At 41.5% G+C, this 17,364-nt stretch overlaps 1 pseudogene; it reads left to right on the forward strand.

The window, feature by feature from the left end:
* The first annotated feature begins 14,470 nt into the window (after window positions 1-14,470).
* Window positions 14,471-14,983, forward strand: LOC106727575 (annotated as a pseudogene).
* The last annotated feature ends 2,381 nt before the right edge of the window (window positions 14,984-17,364 follow it).

Genomic DNA, 17,364 nt, shown 5'->3' on the forward strand with positions numbered 1-17,364 from the left:
ACTTTCAAAGCAGCACAAAACGGAGATATGTCTCTCTTCCTACCACACTCTGGCTCTTCCAGGAAACGGAATGCAGGAGAAATGAACACCCATAACTTTAAATGAAATTGAAAATAAATTTTGAGGGGGAATAAAATCAATCACTTTCTAAGGAGTGGGGAATAATGAGGATGTTTGCATAAGGGACATGGATGCTCAAAGTTACTTCTTGCTTCTCAGTCAGCTGTAGCCCACACCTCTATCATGTCTCAGGAAATCCCAAGAAGAATTTTTTGGAAAGTTCTGATAATAAAACACTTTTTACACAAAGAAAATAAAGGTAAAAAGAGGATTCATTGTGTGCTGGATCTTAGATCACTCTTCCTTGGTAATTTTTCAGGGTTTGAGATTGATGCCAACTCTAAACTTGTCTTTACTGCATTTGCATTCCCATAGAATGACTGTTTTTTCTCAATTCACACTCAGCTCTGATCCAAATCAACTTAAAATAATTATTCCAAGGTAAGCCTACTTCTGTTCAACTTGCCTCTTTGTGCAGAAGGAATAGTCAGATTAGTTCAACATATCGTCCAACTTTGGAAGGATCCCTATGGAGTGGAAGATAAACTATCAACTCTTTATCCTGGTATTCAAGGTCATCCAGAGACAGGCCACAAGCTTCTCAACCTTTCTTTTTTTAAAAATTTTTTATTGACTTCAGAAAGAAAATCAGGGAAAGAACGATAGAAACATCAATAATGTGAGAGAATCATTGATCAGCTGCCTCCTGTATGCCCCCCACTGGGGATCAAGCCCACAACCCAGGTATGTGCCCTGACTGGGAATCGAACCATGGTTCATGGTTCATAGGTTCATAGCTCCTGGTTCATAGGTTGATGCTCAACCACTGAGCCATGCCAGCCGCACCACAACCTTCTTTCTTACTGTCTCCAACCATCTGTCACTTAAACATGTGCAAGTTTATGTTCATCAACTTTCTTCCAACTTATACATTTTAACTTTTATCAAAATGCTACCCAGCCGTGGCCAGTATGGCTCAGTTGGTTGAGCATCATCCCGTGCACCAAGAGGTTGCCTGTTCTGTTCCTCCCTCTCCCTTCCTCTCTCTCTAAAAATCAATAAAAACATATTTTTTAAAAAATGATACCCAACTCCCAGCCCACCTCTTCTATGAGGCCTTCTCCAACTACACCAGCCCACCACCTATGGCCTCTTCCCTCTCCTGTACTACATAGCATCAACTAACTCTGAGGATGATTGGCAATTCATCATGTCTTTGCTCCTCGGTGAGAATGTGAGATACCAAGACAAGAACTATGTTTTATACAGTCCCTGAGCTCCTAATACATCTTAAATTTGGAGCATAAATATAAATGTATGTGTCAGTGTTCTTGGTTGAAAACAACATAAACTGACAGCAAATAATAATAATAATAATAAGGTTCCTAAGAATCTCACAAGAGATATGCAAATTCTTTATTTTAAGGGCATTAATAAATAACTTTAATAAATAAAGCAATGCATCATGTTCATAGGTGGGAAGACAAAATAGTAAAAAATGTGAATCTGCACATTAAAATATCATTTTAACATAATTCCACAGTTTTTCATGGACCTTCACAATAAAACTATAAAATCTATATGAAAGAACAAAAGCTGAAGAATAGCCAAGCCAATTTTGAAAAAGAAGAATGAGAATAAATGAAGAAACTCATTTACCAAATATTTGATATTTTTGTGTTTGGTGATAATGGTGAATGCAGTGTGGTATTGGCACAAGGATGTACAAAGGTCAATAGAACATAATAGAGACCCTTGAAACAGTCCCATTCATACCTGAAAATGTGACATGTAACAGAAGAAGCACTACAGATTACTGAGGAAACAGTGGTCTATGTATTTATTAATGGTGTTAATGGAACAGCTCATTACACATGAAATTTAAGCCCTACTTTATTTTTTTTAATATATTTTATTGATTTTTTACAGAGAGGAAGGGAGAGGGATACAGAGTTAGAAACATCAATGAGAGAGAAACATCGATCAGCTGCCTCCTGCACACTCCCTACTGGGGATGTGCCCGCAACCAAGGTACATGCCCTTGACTGGAATCGAACCTGGGACCCTTGAGTCCGCAGGCTGATGCTCTATCCACTGAGCCAAACCGGTTAGGGCTAAACCCTACTTTATAACTATACAAAAAACTATTTGAGATGGTCTCAAGGCCTAACAGTGACAATATAGGAGAATCTGCTTATGATTTGAGGCTAATGAAGATTTTTCACCCAACATACAAATCACAAAAATAGAGATTAATAAATTCAACTACATTAAAAGTTAACACTTCTGTATATCAAAAGACACCATTACGAAATATAAAGTCAAGCCACAGGCTGAGGGTATGGTCAATGTTCAAAGAATGAATACCCAGAATTTATAACTCACTCCTACAAATCTGTAGGAAAAAGACAAACAACTCATCAGGGAAAAAAACTGGGCAAAGGATGTGATTTACTGAAGAGGAAATCCAAACACCCAATAATCATCTATATAATCTATTTCTCAAGTAATCAGGGACGTGTAATCAAAACAAAATACCATTTCCCATCTGTCAAGAATTGTTTTTAAAATGTTGCTAAGTATGATAAGAACAATAGAACACAGAATTATTACACAGTGGCAGGAATGCAAATTGAGGCAACCACTGAGGAGGGTAAAAATACACATATGCAGTGACCCGAAATTCTACTCTGAACAAAGCAATGCATCATGTTCACCGGTGGGAAGACAAAATAGTAAAAAAATGTGAATCTGCAAATTAAAATATCACTTTAATGTAATTCCACAGTTTAATGTAAATCACCAGGTAATGCTCCTGGGTGATGCTTTGAAGGTCAAGTTACTAAAAATTACCTAAAAGTGACAGTCAACTTCCCTTTCCAGCAGAGGTGGCATATGAGCTAGAAGCTCAACCGAATGTGCCCTTCACGCCTCAAGGTCTTTCAAGAGGACTCTCACACCACCACGTATTCATTCCAATGGTTCTCAGAAAGTCCTAAGACACTTAGCACTTACAGTAATCTTGATTTTTAACTAGTGAGTAATAACATTCAATAATATTCCATGTCTTCAGGGGCCACTTAGCACCTCCCTATCAGGACACAGATATGATTTAAATGAGCTTAACATTCAAGGAAAAAAATAAACTTTAACACCAGGGAAAAGGACAGCCAGGGAATGAAAATGTTATCATGTCCACAATTTTAAATCTGCATCTCACCTGAGAACACCTTTAAATAGAACCAGGTTTGCAAGAGTAAAAAGCAGGCTTAGTGATTGACAGGGAATGCTTGGAGCCCACAGTAATTCAGGTCCCACCTTTCCAGCCAGAACGAATTAATTATTCTATCCACTTTATCCCAAGAAAGAGAGAGGCAAAGGCGACTGCAAAAGGTAAAGTAAGCAAGATTTCCAACAAGGAGCCTATCTTTTGTCCTTTGCTTTTAGTGGCCTCCAATGTGACCTACTAAAGGTATACCCTCGGCCCCAAAAAGGAAAAAGAAACTATAGCTTTGTATTCCCAACGCATGTATCTTTGCTTGCAATCTTGCATTCAATTTCAGTGTAATATGAAGAGGCCTATTCTTTTACAAAAAGATCCCTCTTCCCACCAGGCTTGTTTGTTATTTTATGTATTTCTGCATCATTTGTAGACTCTGCTTTGATCTGCATTCCTTCTGGATGTGGGGTTTCCTTTTCAGCTACCAAAAGGAAAGCTGGTTTGTTTGAAAATCTGTTTATTTGGATTTTTCGCTAGCCTCAAGTCCGTGTCTTTATCAGGATGCGCAGAGCTCCGTGTCTGCCAGTCTCAGACATCACTCATTTTCCCTAAGGAAAAGGCAACTTGAAAATAGTACAACATGCCGTTTGTATTTGGAATATTCTGGAAAAGAGGCTTTAGAGGTTTTAGTTTAAAAGCTTAAGAGAAGTGATTCTTTACCAGATATATTTAATCGGCAATGGATCTTTCATGCTCAGACTGAAAAAAAAAAAAGTTTCCTCTCTCATTAGTTCTCAATTTTCTCAGCAAGCAGGAGCACTCAGATACATAACCAACTGCGTCTACATTTACTGGTACAAACCTACACCCTCCACAGAGCGAGGAAATCTATGGCAGTGTGGCACCTCTCTTCCTGTCTAAGCCAGCACGATCATGTGGACCTAGGAAAAGAGAAAATCAAAAAAATCATACGAAGGTGACAATATCACTATGTCACTGTTTCCGGAATCCTTTTAAAAGGAAAGTCAATGCTTGACTCAGGAATAGCTACTAGGTTGCATCCAGCATCCCAGCTCTGATTAATGAGCATAGACTGCGTGAAGAACATTGGGCACATCAGGGCTCCTTGGGAAAAGGGAGCCACGGTCACGTGATTAGGGATGCTGGCCATGGCATGGAGGATGTAACACACACAGGGCATCGTTGACTAAATGCAACTAAAGGCATAGTGTGAGTATCACATAATTGTCTTTGATGTGTATACCTGGTGGATGGGGGTGGGATTACTTGCTGGGGCTGGAGCTGGGTCATGGGCTCCTTAAACCAATCCGATAGCTTGCTGCTTATTACCTATAAGTGATATTGGCTCTCTACCAACATTTCTTCCTAGGAACAGTTCTTAGGAAGACTGGAGCAGTCTATAGACAAAACATAGGGAGGAAATAAAGGCTCTCTGAATGGGGAAGACAGCGGACACTCTCCCACATCCTCCAAATACCTCTTTGACAGAGAAACAGGATGTGTTCCCCAAAGAGCTTATGAGACAGTCACCTCATGGGATGGCAGTGGCCAGGACCCTCTCTTTTGAGGCTTAGCCAGCAGGATTCAATCTGGGAATCCAAACAAACTTAGGAAAACAATAGGCAAGACCAGGAAGGAATGGGAATTATTTGTCTGTTTTTAATAGAATCCTGCCTTCAAATTGCAGCTTTGCTCTAGGAAAAAAAAAAAATCACAGTTTTCTTTAAAGTTACACATGAACAATTTCTGGCTTCAAACCACAGAGATCAAAATAAACTCCAGTTGTTGCCTAAGAACCACCTCTTTTTGCAGGGACACTGGGCCTCACTCAACTTAGGCTACCTTGGGACAGGTGGCAAGTCTACAAAATAAGGCTGATTGGGTAAAATGACTCCACTCTGAGATTTCTCAGCTATTCAAGCAGTTAGAACCCCAAATAGCAATAATTGAGATGTTGTTTACACCAAACTGTGCTGTTCTGATCTCTCAACTTGGCTGTCCATAGGAAGACCTTTGATATTTCCAGAACCAGCATCATCATATACCCCCTTGGTAACCAAACCTCAGAAGTCCACATGTTTGAAGCTGTGCTGTTCTGATCTCTTGACTTGGCTGTCCATAGGAAGACCTTTGATTTTTTCCAGAAGCAGCATCATCATATACCACCTTGGTAACCAAACCTCAGAAGTCCACATGTTTGAAGAAACCAGGACTATTGGTTAAAACAGAGGGCTTTGTTTTGGCAGAACATCTAGATTAGACTTGGCTCCTAAAAAGCCATCTCTTCAAATTATGTTATTTATGAGGTCCAGAAAGAGAGTGAGGTGGAGTCAAACTGAATTGAGGATTTCATTCTGGCAGATAAAGGAGAGGCTAAAGGATCCTTTGTGGCAAGTTTTGGGTTTGAGACTCAAACTATAAAATAAGCTCAGCAGAGTGGACAAGATTGTCAAAGAGACCATTAAGAGGGGGAGGAAATCCTCATTCTCAACACTCATCAGAGACACACAAAAATGAGGGGTGTTGGCACACAGACTCTAAATTTATGATATTTAATAACACATCTCACCTTATACCTTGATATCTCACGTGCTTAGGTGGGACATAGTGAGAAATGGTGGCTTTCCTTGGGAGAACATTGACATCACACACTGATTTCCACAAAATCTCCTCCAAAAGGATTTGAGTCCTACTAATAAGCTTCTACTGAGAAGTCCCATCTGAGAAGGTCTGGAGTGGACTATTCAGAGTGTGGACCTCCAGACCAGCAGCAGCATCTGGAAGCTGCTGAAAGCATCAGAAAGCAAATTCTATCCCCACCCCCCATCCCAGACTTGCTGAATCAGAATTGTGGTGGAAGAGGGAAACAAAAACCATTATTCAAAGTGATATATACTTAATTCCTAGAAGCACTAGGCTGGGGAGATCTTAGGAAACTGTCTAGCAGCTTTCTGAGAGGTCAGCCTCTGAAGAGCTTTGTAAATGCAGGAAGGACGATGCAAAGAAGAGAGTGGGTGCCCAGAACTCCTGCGTGAAAAGAGAGTTCGGTAATTGCCACTCACTTCTCCCTTAGTCTGAGGGCCCAAAACCAAGAGAGGTGCATTAACTTTGACCTTTAGTTGAGCACTGCACCCTTCCTGCCATCCTTCTCATTTTTCCTGTGCCAGTGCCTCAGTTTGGTTCCCTCTTGACTTCACCCCGCAGCTGCCCATTCAATTCTATTGCTGCGACCTACCAACAGTTTCTCAGACACACACACGGTATCCTTTTCCTCCTCACTCACTGGCTCCTCTTTCCCAGGGACATTCACTCAAGCCCGGGGCTTACCCTCTGTCACGGATCATGGCGTGGCCCCCACCCACGCTACTGTGCTCACCGTAGTCAACTCCATCCAAAAGTCAGTGTCACTGCTATCCTAGATGCTTCAGTTGCAACTCAAATCAACCCAACAACTTCTTAGTTGAGCAATTATATAACCTATTGCCTCACTCCCAGGTTACAGTCAACCTCTCTTCTCCTGGAAGTGCCATATAAACATACACTTCTTCAAAGACAGGGAGTGTCTCAGAGCTCAAATGCACCAATCATGATGTCTTTTAAAAAAAAAGAAGAAAGAAAGAAGAAAGAAAGAAAGAAAGAAAGAAAGAAAGAAAGAAAGAAAGAAAGAAAGAAAGAAAGGAAGGAAGGAAGGAAGGAAGGAAGGAAGGAAGGAAGGAAGGAAGGAAGGAGGGAAGGAAGAAAGGGAGAGAGAAAGAGAGAAAGAAAGGGAGAGAGAAAGAGAGAAAGAAACTTGACCACCAACTTACACCACACACAAAAATAAACTCAATATTGATAAAAGACTTAAAGGTAAGACGCTTTAGTTTCTAGGATGTTTTAGTTTCTATTCCATTCATCCAGAAAAAAAAAACAACTGCACTCATTCATTTCTCATTCCCCTCTATTTCTTCATTGAGGATGACTTTAGATCTCCACCCCACACCCCATGCAATGATGACCCTGGTAAAGATAATGGTAATTGTAGCTAAAACATGTGGAGATCTTACTATGTTCCAGGTATGGTGCTAAGCTTTTTACAGCCATTCTTTAATTTTCCCAACCACTCTATGAGGAAGGTACTATTATAATTTCTATTCTACAGGTGGGAAGACAGGCTTAGAAGGTTTAAGTCACTTACCCAAGTTTATAGAACTAATCAATTGGGATTCTGACCCAATTCTACCTTTTATTCTTAATGCTTTATTGCCTCTATAGTCATAGGAGAAAATACATGTAAAAGTAATTTTAACCTATGAAACACTATCCACAAGAAACTCATTCTTCTAAGGACTATTCCACTCTTTCTGATTTCTCCATTATTCACTCCCACTCCCCATTTGACAAGTGTCAACATAGCATTTTCTCAGTTTCTCTTTCACCACAACTGCAGATCCCAGTCTTGTTATGTGTCCTAAAGCTTCCTTTCACCTCATTTGCTGGCCCATTGCACCATGAGACACACATCTGATGAGCCCTCTGTGGAAGAGAAGGCTCTGGTAATGTCATTAACTCATTCACCTGCTTAGTACAAGGTTTATCCAGAGCCACATTTCAACCTTGCCTACTCATTGGAAGATTTAAACAGTCTCAGTGCCTGGACTCCAACCTAAACCAATTAAACTGAGGTCTCTGGGGGTGGGACCCAGTCATCAATACTTTTTAAAGTTCCACGGGAGATTCTAATGTGCAGTAAAGACTGTGAACACTGACTCCAGGTTTAATCTCCCTGCTACTGTTCTAATATTACAAATCCCTCCAGAATGGCCCTGACATCTGTGTTTCTCCAGTATGCTTCCTGGACCATCCACATTCAGTAGAAGCTTATTAAATGCTGCCTACCAGGGGATTGAGATTTCATAAGGGTCTTAAAATGATTTTCCTCATAGGGAAGCATCCTAAATTAGCCACCAGGGATAATTCATTCTCCAAATCCTGCTTGGGTCCCAAACCAAGCCAGAAGGAATTTATTCTTTGACATGTGAATCAAATTGGCTATGTTCTTTTGCTTTCTCTGTAACCGTATGCACTATGGAACGCTTACGAAGAGTCTTTTCCCAGCCTGGAAAGACCTAAAAAGGTATGGGAGCATGAGTTCTGGAATAAAAAGAGCAGGTTTGATGCTCATTTTGGATATATCAGTACTTTATGACCAAATTTCTTAAAATTAAAGAAGTTGGCTGTACAATCATTCCTCTTGGTGGCAGGGGAGAGACCCAAGATAGGTGGCCGTGATTGGCAATGGAGTAAGTGTTCTCAGAGTTGTTGTTTTTTGTTTTGTTTTGTTTTGTTTTTACCACGTCTAAGATAAAGTGCAAAAAATTTGGTAGATCCTTACCTGGCTGGTGTGGCTCAATTGGTTGGGTATCATCCCATGCACCGAAAGGTTGTCAGTTCGATTCCTGGTCAGGACACATGCCTGGGTTGTGGGCTTGATCCCTGTTAGAGAAGAAGGCAGTGACTGATGTTTCTCTCTCTCTCTCTCTCTCTCTCTCTCTCTCTCTCAAAATCAAGTTAGATGCTTAAACTAAATGAGCCACAGGTGAAAGGTTACTTAACCCCGCCCCCCAAACCATCTCTACTTCACCTGATCAATTTTGCTATCTTTTTCTGAAGTGAATGCACAGTAAAAGAAAATCCAAATGTTACTTTCCCTTGAAGACCTCATTTTCAACACTCTCACTCGGGGAGTTAGGAGTCGAAGCTTCTAGATGAGAGAAGAGTAGGCTTCCTGTTTAGGGTGTCAAATCATGTGACACCTTTCATCTCCTTTCCAACATAGGAATTAAGCCCAGGTTTACCTCGGCGACCGCACCTCCATGAAAGACAGCGAAGAGGATTTTCAACAGGATTAAATGATATGAATAGCTTTCAGGTTTCCACTGGGGGCAGAGCTGGGGGGCGGGGGCGCCGCGGCAGCTGCTCAGAGGAGAGAATAAAGGATTTGCTGGAGCTTTGTGACTCGGTGTATCTGCTGAGGATTGATCTGAGAGCCTTTCTTAGCCTCCTTTTCGGGGGAGGAGAAGGGCTTCTTTTCAAAGTCACATTATCTGGCAACAAAGCCTGACCCAAGAGGGTGGTGTTTGGGGGATTGCACACTTGCTGGGGAGAGAGGTGGCCTCAAAGGCTCCCTCAGGAAGAAGGCATACAGGCCTCAACAGATGGGTCTAGAAGCTGGGAGGGGCTGGGGCTGGGGCTGGGGAGCCCAGCCTCCCTGACTTTCCCAAAACCTCTAACCTCAGCCTTCTCCCAGGTGGCTCCTGCTCTGGCAGCTACCTCCCTGTGATCCTGAAGTGAGGCTGTCTGTGCTGTGTGCCTGGGAGGCTGGGGGGTGGGGGGGGGGGGGGGGGGGGGGGGGGGGACAGGTGGCGCAGTGCATGGCATGAAGTTCAGGAAGATCACCCAGCTACTGCTGGGGACAGTGCAAAATGGTGCAGTCACTCCTCAAAGCAGTTTCTTATATACACTCACTACCTGACCCCCAAATCCCACTTCTAGGTAATTACCTGAGAGAAATAAAAACTGTGTTCGCACGAAAACTTGTACGCAAATGTGTCTGGCAGATCTCTTCATAATCGCCAAGTTCTCTCAGCTGGGGAGGGATAAACACACGTGGTACATCCCTACCTTGGAATATCACGCAGCAATAAGAAGGGCCGACCTGTTGATTCACTGGGCCCCACAGATGAAGCCCGGATGCATTGCGTTCAGTGAAAGAGGCCAGACTCAAAGGTTGCATACTGGATGGCTCCACCTAGTATGTAACATTCCAGACACGGCAAAGCTATGGAGCATAGGGGAGGGGTTGTCTACAAAGGGGCAGCATGAAGGGATGGGAGGGGAGGGGGGATGGAATATTTGTATCTCCATTTCGGTGGTGACTACATAACTGTATGCATTCATCAAAACTCATAGAACTGGGCAGTAAGAAGAGTAAATATTACTATATGTAAATAAAATAAATCAGTAACAGCTATGTCATGAAAGGTGTGGAGAAGTTTTAAAACCCCCAATCCTTGTCTGGCCGGCATGGCTCAGTGGTTGAGCATCAACCTATGAACCAGGAAGTCATGGTTAGATTGCCGGTCAGGCCATATAGCCTGGGTTGCATCAGAGCCCATAGCTGGGTTGTGGGCTCGATCCCCAGTGTGGGGTGTGCAGGAGGCAGCCCATCAATGCTTCTTTCTCATCCCTTCCTCTCTGAAATAAATAAAAATATATTTTAAAAATATATTTAAAAAATAAAAATATATTTTAAAAAAAACTCCCAGCCCTGATAGTGGCTTTGTGTATACTGTACTTCCACAGTCCCCCCTCCTGCCAGTGGTAACCAGGAAAGCAGAGTGGATTGTTCTAGGGTCCTATCACATTTTCCTGCAGTTGGGGAACAGGTGACCGTACCCCTGGTTGCTTCCCAGGGACCGTGAGAGGCACAAACAGTGGATTTTCTTACTGACAGTACCAATTCCTCCCCCTCGGCTCTTTCTCCTTTCTTCCAAGAAGAATGTATGGCCTTGGCATTCCTTCCTGGATTCCTTCTTCTAATACAAATTCCCCTTTTGTTTCCTCTTCAAATTCTTCATTGACAAATTGAAAGGCAAATTGTACTGTGTGTGTGACATGATCAAAGGACCATTCAGAACCCCCACTTCCTGCCAAGGGACATCCCAGTCTGTGCCCCAGTGCCAACGGGGCTGATTGCCTGGCTCCTCCAAGTGTGTTCCAGGACCAGCAACAGCAGCACTACCTGGGAGCTCGTGAGAAATGCACTCTCAGGCTGCCCTAGCCCTATGGAGCAAGGATCTATCTTTTAACAAGATGCTCAGGGACTCACAGGCACATTAAAAATCAAGAAGCCCTGTGTCCAATACAAGTGTCCATCCTAATGACAGGAGAACTTAGATCCCCACTAGCTGTGTGGGAACAAGAGGCCCTTGGGTCTCAGCCAACCCTGATTCTTAGTTCCACTGCTCACTCGCAGTGTGCCCCCCATCAAGGTGTGTGGTTATAAAAGTATGTAACCTTTTGAACCTCGGTTTCTTATCTGTAAAATATTAATGCCAATTTCATAGCATTGCTGTGGTTGTTAAATGATGTAATACAGGAAGGCAAGGCTACTGTGCCTGGCACAGAGCATAGGTTTATATACCTCAGTTGCCCCACCCCACTCTTCAACCTACACAACCAATTTGATATTTGTTGCCAGAACACTGAAGTCAAATCTCAATGAGACATTTGAAGGACGTAAATGGGCTGTGGGCAGGGGGGAGAGGCCAGTGACTTTGGCAATTGCCTCTTTTCAGGGTAGGCTAGATCAGTGGTAATCAAAGTTTGGTCCCTGGAATAGCACCACCTGGGGACTTTTCAGGAACACACCTTCTAGGGACCTACCCCAGACTTACTAAATGGAAACTCTGTGTTGGCCCCTTGTCACCTGTTGTTTATTGAGTATTCCACGTGATTTTGACACATCCTAGTGGGACAGTCTCAAGACCAAAAACCTACAATTTCGGTCTTTGTCAAAGGCCTCGCATAAAGAAGAGATATTTAAAGAGGTTTGCTGGAAATCCAATCTATTCCTTTAGCTTGGAGATTACTGGTTTTCAAACTCAGTACTAAAACACAAGGGTATGTAAAGACATGCCTGGTTCTGTTATGATGTATATTGCCAGCAATTTGCAACTGATTTGTTCAACAAATTCATTCAGCAACTACATATAGTGCTCCTGTTCCATGTCAGACACTGCTCCAGGCTTCACTACCAGGACCAGTACTTGGTTGGTTAACCAATATATTAGTTAAAGATGGAATCGTAAAACATGACATATGCAAACCTTTTGCTTCAACATAAAACATACAAATGGATATTTACTTGTCCATCTTTTGTTCTAAGAAAAAAACTTTCTAAGCTACCAATGTTGCATCCTATCTCATTCATAGCACATCCTTTATAATTTCCAATTTTGATCTCCCTAAATTGGAATGAAAATTAAGACACTTGGAAAGCCATCTGAATGAAGAATCTTTCTCGATTTTTCAGATTTTTCCCCCCTATTCTTTTAAAGCTGTCTTGCTCACATTCAATTTAATAAGAAATTTGTTTAACTACTCACATTTATTTTCATCAAGTCATATTCAAAATAGCTTGCATAAAAGCAACATCTTTCTTTTAGCACTCATTTTATCAGTTTATATAATCATGACTTAAATGATATAATTATGATAACAAGTATAACTGGCATGCCAGGTTTGTAAATGCACCCAAACTGACTATTGAAAAATATAACGTTTCACTCTACTTGGTAACTTAGTCTATTAGCTGCAAGAGCCCTCCAGAAAACCGGTAGCAGCAGCCAGTATTTATTAAAGAAGGGATGGAGGACATAGGTCAATCCAATTATTAGGTTAAGGGGAAATGGTTACAATAATCTATCATGATTGTTTTCGGGGAGCCTGCAAATAACTTATTTTTTAAGATAATTTGAGCAGACTCAGGATTATTTCTATAATTATGCCTCCTTACCCCACATTTCAGCTTGCTTTTTCAAGTGGAGGCTATTAAGGATGGTCACCTTAGGCCAGTGGTTCTCAACCTTGGCTGCACATTAGAATCACCTGGGAATCTTTTTAAAATCCTGATTTCTGGGTCTCATCCTCCGGAAATTCTGTTTCTTTGTTATGGGGTGGGGCCACAACATTAGTAACAAAGAAACAGAATTTCCGAAGGATGAGGCCCAGAAATCAGGATTTTAAAAAGATTCCCAGGTGATTCTAATGTGCAGCCAAGGTTGAGAACCACTGCCTTAGGCTATGCTCAGCTCACAGAAGTTCACTAATGGCAATCATTACTCATTGCATGCTTGCAAGCAATTTTTGTGGTTCTGTTTTCTTTAAAATTTCACCCATGGAGGCTTTATTAGCTATCTATTACCACAACAGTGCTGCATAACAAAGCAGATCCAAACTTATTGACTTAAAAGATACAGTGGTTATTTCCCACAAGTCTATGTGTTGGCTCGGCCAATTAGGCTTCAGCTGTGTCCACTCAACCCATGGGTCAGCTAGAGACTGACAGATTAGGGAAGACCTGGGCTGTGGCCACTCAATTCTCCACATAATCTCTTATCCTCCAGGAGGTTAGCCCAGCTTGTCCCATGGCACTGGCAGCGTCTTGAAGCAAGAGGGAGAGAAGTGCGCAATAACTGGAGGCCCAGGCTTAGAGTTGGCACTATCTCTTCGGCTTCATTGGCCAGAGCAAGTGATGGAGCCAGCACAGATTCAAGGGGTAGGGAAACAGGCCACACTGCTTAGTGGGAGGAATTGTAAAATTACATCCCAAGGGGGTGTGGATATGGGGCTAGAAGTAAAGAGTTGGGGTGTTTTTTGGCAATTAATCAATCACAGATGCATTTGTAATATGACAGTGGGGAAAGGATAGATGAAGGAGGTTTACAAAGTACATTTAAATTCTCTGAATCTAAGTTTATAGCCTTATTACTATTATCTGTGGAGTGGCGGTCTGGAAGATATAAGGACGTTTTAAACAATATGAAATCTAGTATGATTTGATATAAGATATCCATATTATCATTTCTTTTCTTATAAAATTTACATTTTTTAGAAAGTTAAATGGCTTATTTCACTTATTACGTGCTTAGACAAGGCCTTTTAAATAAGTATCCTACCTCACAAAAGGAAGGGTTATTAATTTTACTTCTCAGGAAAAATTTATTGAATTTCATCAAAATCTACACATTTATATGAGAGATCTCAATTGAAAAAGAAAGGAAGAAAGGCAGGTAGGAAGGGAGGGAGGGTGGAAGAGAGAAAGAGAAACAGAGAGACGGAAGGAAGGAAGGAAGGAAGGAAGGAAGGAAGGAAGGGAGGGAGGGAGGGAGGAAGGAAGGGAGGAGAAACCCCCTGTGTCAATGACTTGGGAACTTACAACCTGTAAAATGGAAGACTAGTGAACCCAGAAAAGCTGTACCCATCTTTGGACAGGCCGATTTGTGAATGTCTTTTGAAAAAGAACAATTAGATTGTTAAGAATTTAATCTACAATCATTTCCTGCACGAGAATTTATTCAGTGACTTAATAAATCGTTGCTGAGCTCTTGCATCTCGGCCACTGACATGCCATCCAGACTGAGAAAGACCAGAAAACTTCAGGGCCCCATGAGCCATGGCCACGGCCGCATGGGCAAGCACAGGAAGCACCCGGGGGTCGAGGTAATGCTGGTGGCTTGCATCATCACAGGATCAACTTCGACAAATATCACCCAGGTGACTTTGGGAAAGTTGGTGTGAGGCATTACCACTTAAAGAGGAACCAGAGCTTCTGCCCAACGGTCAACATTGATAAACTGTGGACCCTGGTCAGGGAGCAGACACGGGTAAATGCTGCCAAAAGCAAGACTGGAGCTGCTCCTATCATTGATGTGGTGCGATTGGCTACTACAAAGTTCTGGGGAAGGGAAAGCTCCCAAAGCAGCCTGTCATGTGAAGGCCAAATTCTTTAGCAGAAGAGCCGAGGAGAAGATCAAGGGTGTTGGTGGGGCCTGTGCCATTAAAATGTCCACAAGTAAAAAAAAAAAAAAAAAGTTGCTGAGCAACTATTCAAAAACAAATAAAAAGTCACTGCAGTAGGTATTTGGGGATCATCTTTGGATTAAGCAAAATCATCAGAAAGATGTATACTTGGGACAATATTATCTTTCCTTCCTTACCTCTTTCACCACCTTGTCCCCAACCCCACCCCAGGTGTCTTTGAGCGGCCCTCAATTTTATGCCTCAGCATTCCATAATGTGACACCCACGCCCCTCCCCCAATGTTTATAATTATATACCCACACATCTGTGGATATCTTTCACAACAAAGTGCCAGGAAAGCCTTGCTTCATCTGAGAGACAAGCTTGCTGGCCCTGCATGGGTTAAGTTCATCTTGAGGCTGTGTTGTTTTGGTCACCCTGGCTGTCTTTGAGCTTAGCATTCAATTTTCCATCCATGTCATTATGCTTGACCTGCCTGTCTCCATGTATTGTTGTTCCTCTTGATCTTGGTCTTTACCTTTACCTCTATTTTCCTTGGTCTTGATATTTACTTACTTATAGATTTCACCTGGAAGTTGCCTGAATTTTTTTTTTAGAATATGCTGATACATAAATATATACTTCGGTAAATAACTGTGAGACATTCCAGTTAGGACACTGAGCTGGTGATGAGATGATCAAAATGTAAATGTGACTAACCGGTACTTATACCCAATGATACGGCATGGTGCCAATCAGTGGGAAGCACATTTAAGAACAAATGCCTAACTGTAGATTTTCTGTATTCACCGTGGGTTAGACCTTAGTGTGCAAACAAATCACTTGGGGATCTTATGAAATTGCAGGCTCTGATTTAAAAGGGGGAAGAGGGTGATGAGTGTTCTCTCAAGCTCCCAATGCTAGTCATCAGATTGCATTCAGAATAGCAGGGGAGAGAGAATATAACAACAAGCCAAGCTCCAAGGACCAACTCCGCAGCATTTAGAATTGACTTATTTGCTGTAGCCATTTGGTAAATATGTGAGGAATTAATCCTTGAAAAATCAGTTCAGAAAGCAGATGCCATTCTCAGCTCTCCGCCCCAGGCTCTGCTAATCCTCAATCAGTGGCATCAACATCTCGTTTGTCTAAAACTGGGGGAGAAGAGGAACAGGGAGTTAATGGGTACAGAGTTTCTGTTTAGAAAGTGGAAAAAGTTCTGGAGAGTGGTTTCATAACAACATGAATGTGCATTTAAAAATATATGTATATTTTTATTGATTTCAGAGAGGAATGGAGAGGAAGACAGAGAGAGAAACATCAATGATGAGAGAGAATCACTGATTGGCTGCCTCCTGCATGCCCCTACTGGGGATTGAGCCCATAACCCAGGCATATGCTGAAATGGGGAATTGAACTGTGACCTTCCGGCTCATAGATCAATGATCAACCACTGAGCCACGCCGGCTGGGCTGTACACTTTGAATTGTACACTTTAAAATGATCGGTGGCAAATTTTATGTTATATGTATTTTACCACAATTTTTAAAAAAATCATGCCCAGAGCTGGTCAAATCCTTCAGTTATGTGAAGGCTAGTGCAGAATGTGCTGGGCTATATTTTTCCTTAATTGCTAACCCCCTACATTTCCAGTAATGCAGCCTCAGACCATGCCCCTGCAGCGTCAGACTGTGGCACTACTCTTCTTAGTAGCTGCATCGCACTTTCAAGGTATATTACACGTGTGTTATATTAAAAACCCCACTTCCTCTTCACATAAATTACTACCAAACTATTCTAAAATAGTGTAATTGACTTCTGTCGTTTTTACCTGCCTTTGAAAAAAATTTTAACTTCCATGGATGCAATAGCCAACTTTTAGAAATTAAACTTTCTCCTTAATAGTCATCTTATGTTTTCTATGCATTAGTTTTATTTCCAAAAGAGAAAAGAAACTTTTCTCTTTTGGAAATTGTATCTGAATAATATTAATGAAAATCTGCGTATCAGAAAACCTAAGTTATGACTAATCTTTAAGGATCTAGAAATTTATAGGTAGCACTTGTGCCAGTTTTTCTGTGCTCAAGCTAATGTTTCTTTAGCCATCCTTGAGTGCTCTTGGCATAAAAACAATAATAAAAACAACTATTTACCTCCCAAATGAAAAGTTAAGCATTTCAATCATCTACTTTTTATGTTCTTAATAACTTCTAATTTAGAGAAAGCCATCAGTAAGGAAACCATTGGCTTGAGAACAAAAGTGTCAAACACAGACACAGTCTTCTAATTTATTGAGAACCATTAACCCAGACATGAAATCCTGGGATCTGAAGCCCTGTGGCTTTTGTGCCATTGGCAGGTGTAATCACCTTTCTTTGACTCTCACATTTATGTTTATTTTGAAACTTTCTCAGATAACTGAATATATTTAGGTCTCCTTTCCACGTGCTCCAACAACTACTTTGATGTATTTTTAATTTTTTTTTTTTAGATCTGGA

The sequence above is a fragment of the Myotis brandtii genome, unplaced genomic scaffold, assembly GCF_000412655.1.
Source record: "Myotis brandtii unplaced genomic scaffold, ASM41265v1 scaffold45, whole genome shotgun sequence".
Classification (NCBI taxonomy): Eukaryota; Metazoa; Chordata; class Mammalia; order Chiroptera; family Vespertilionidae; genus Myotis; species Myotis brandtii.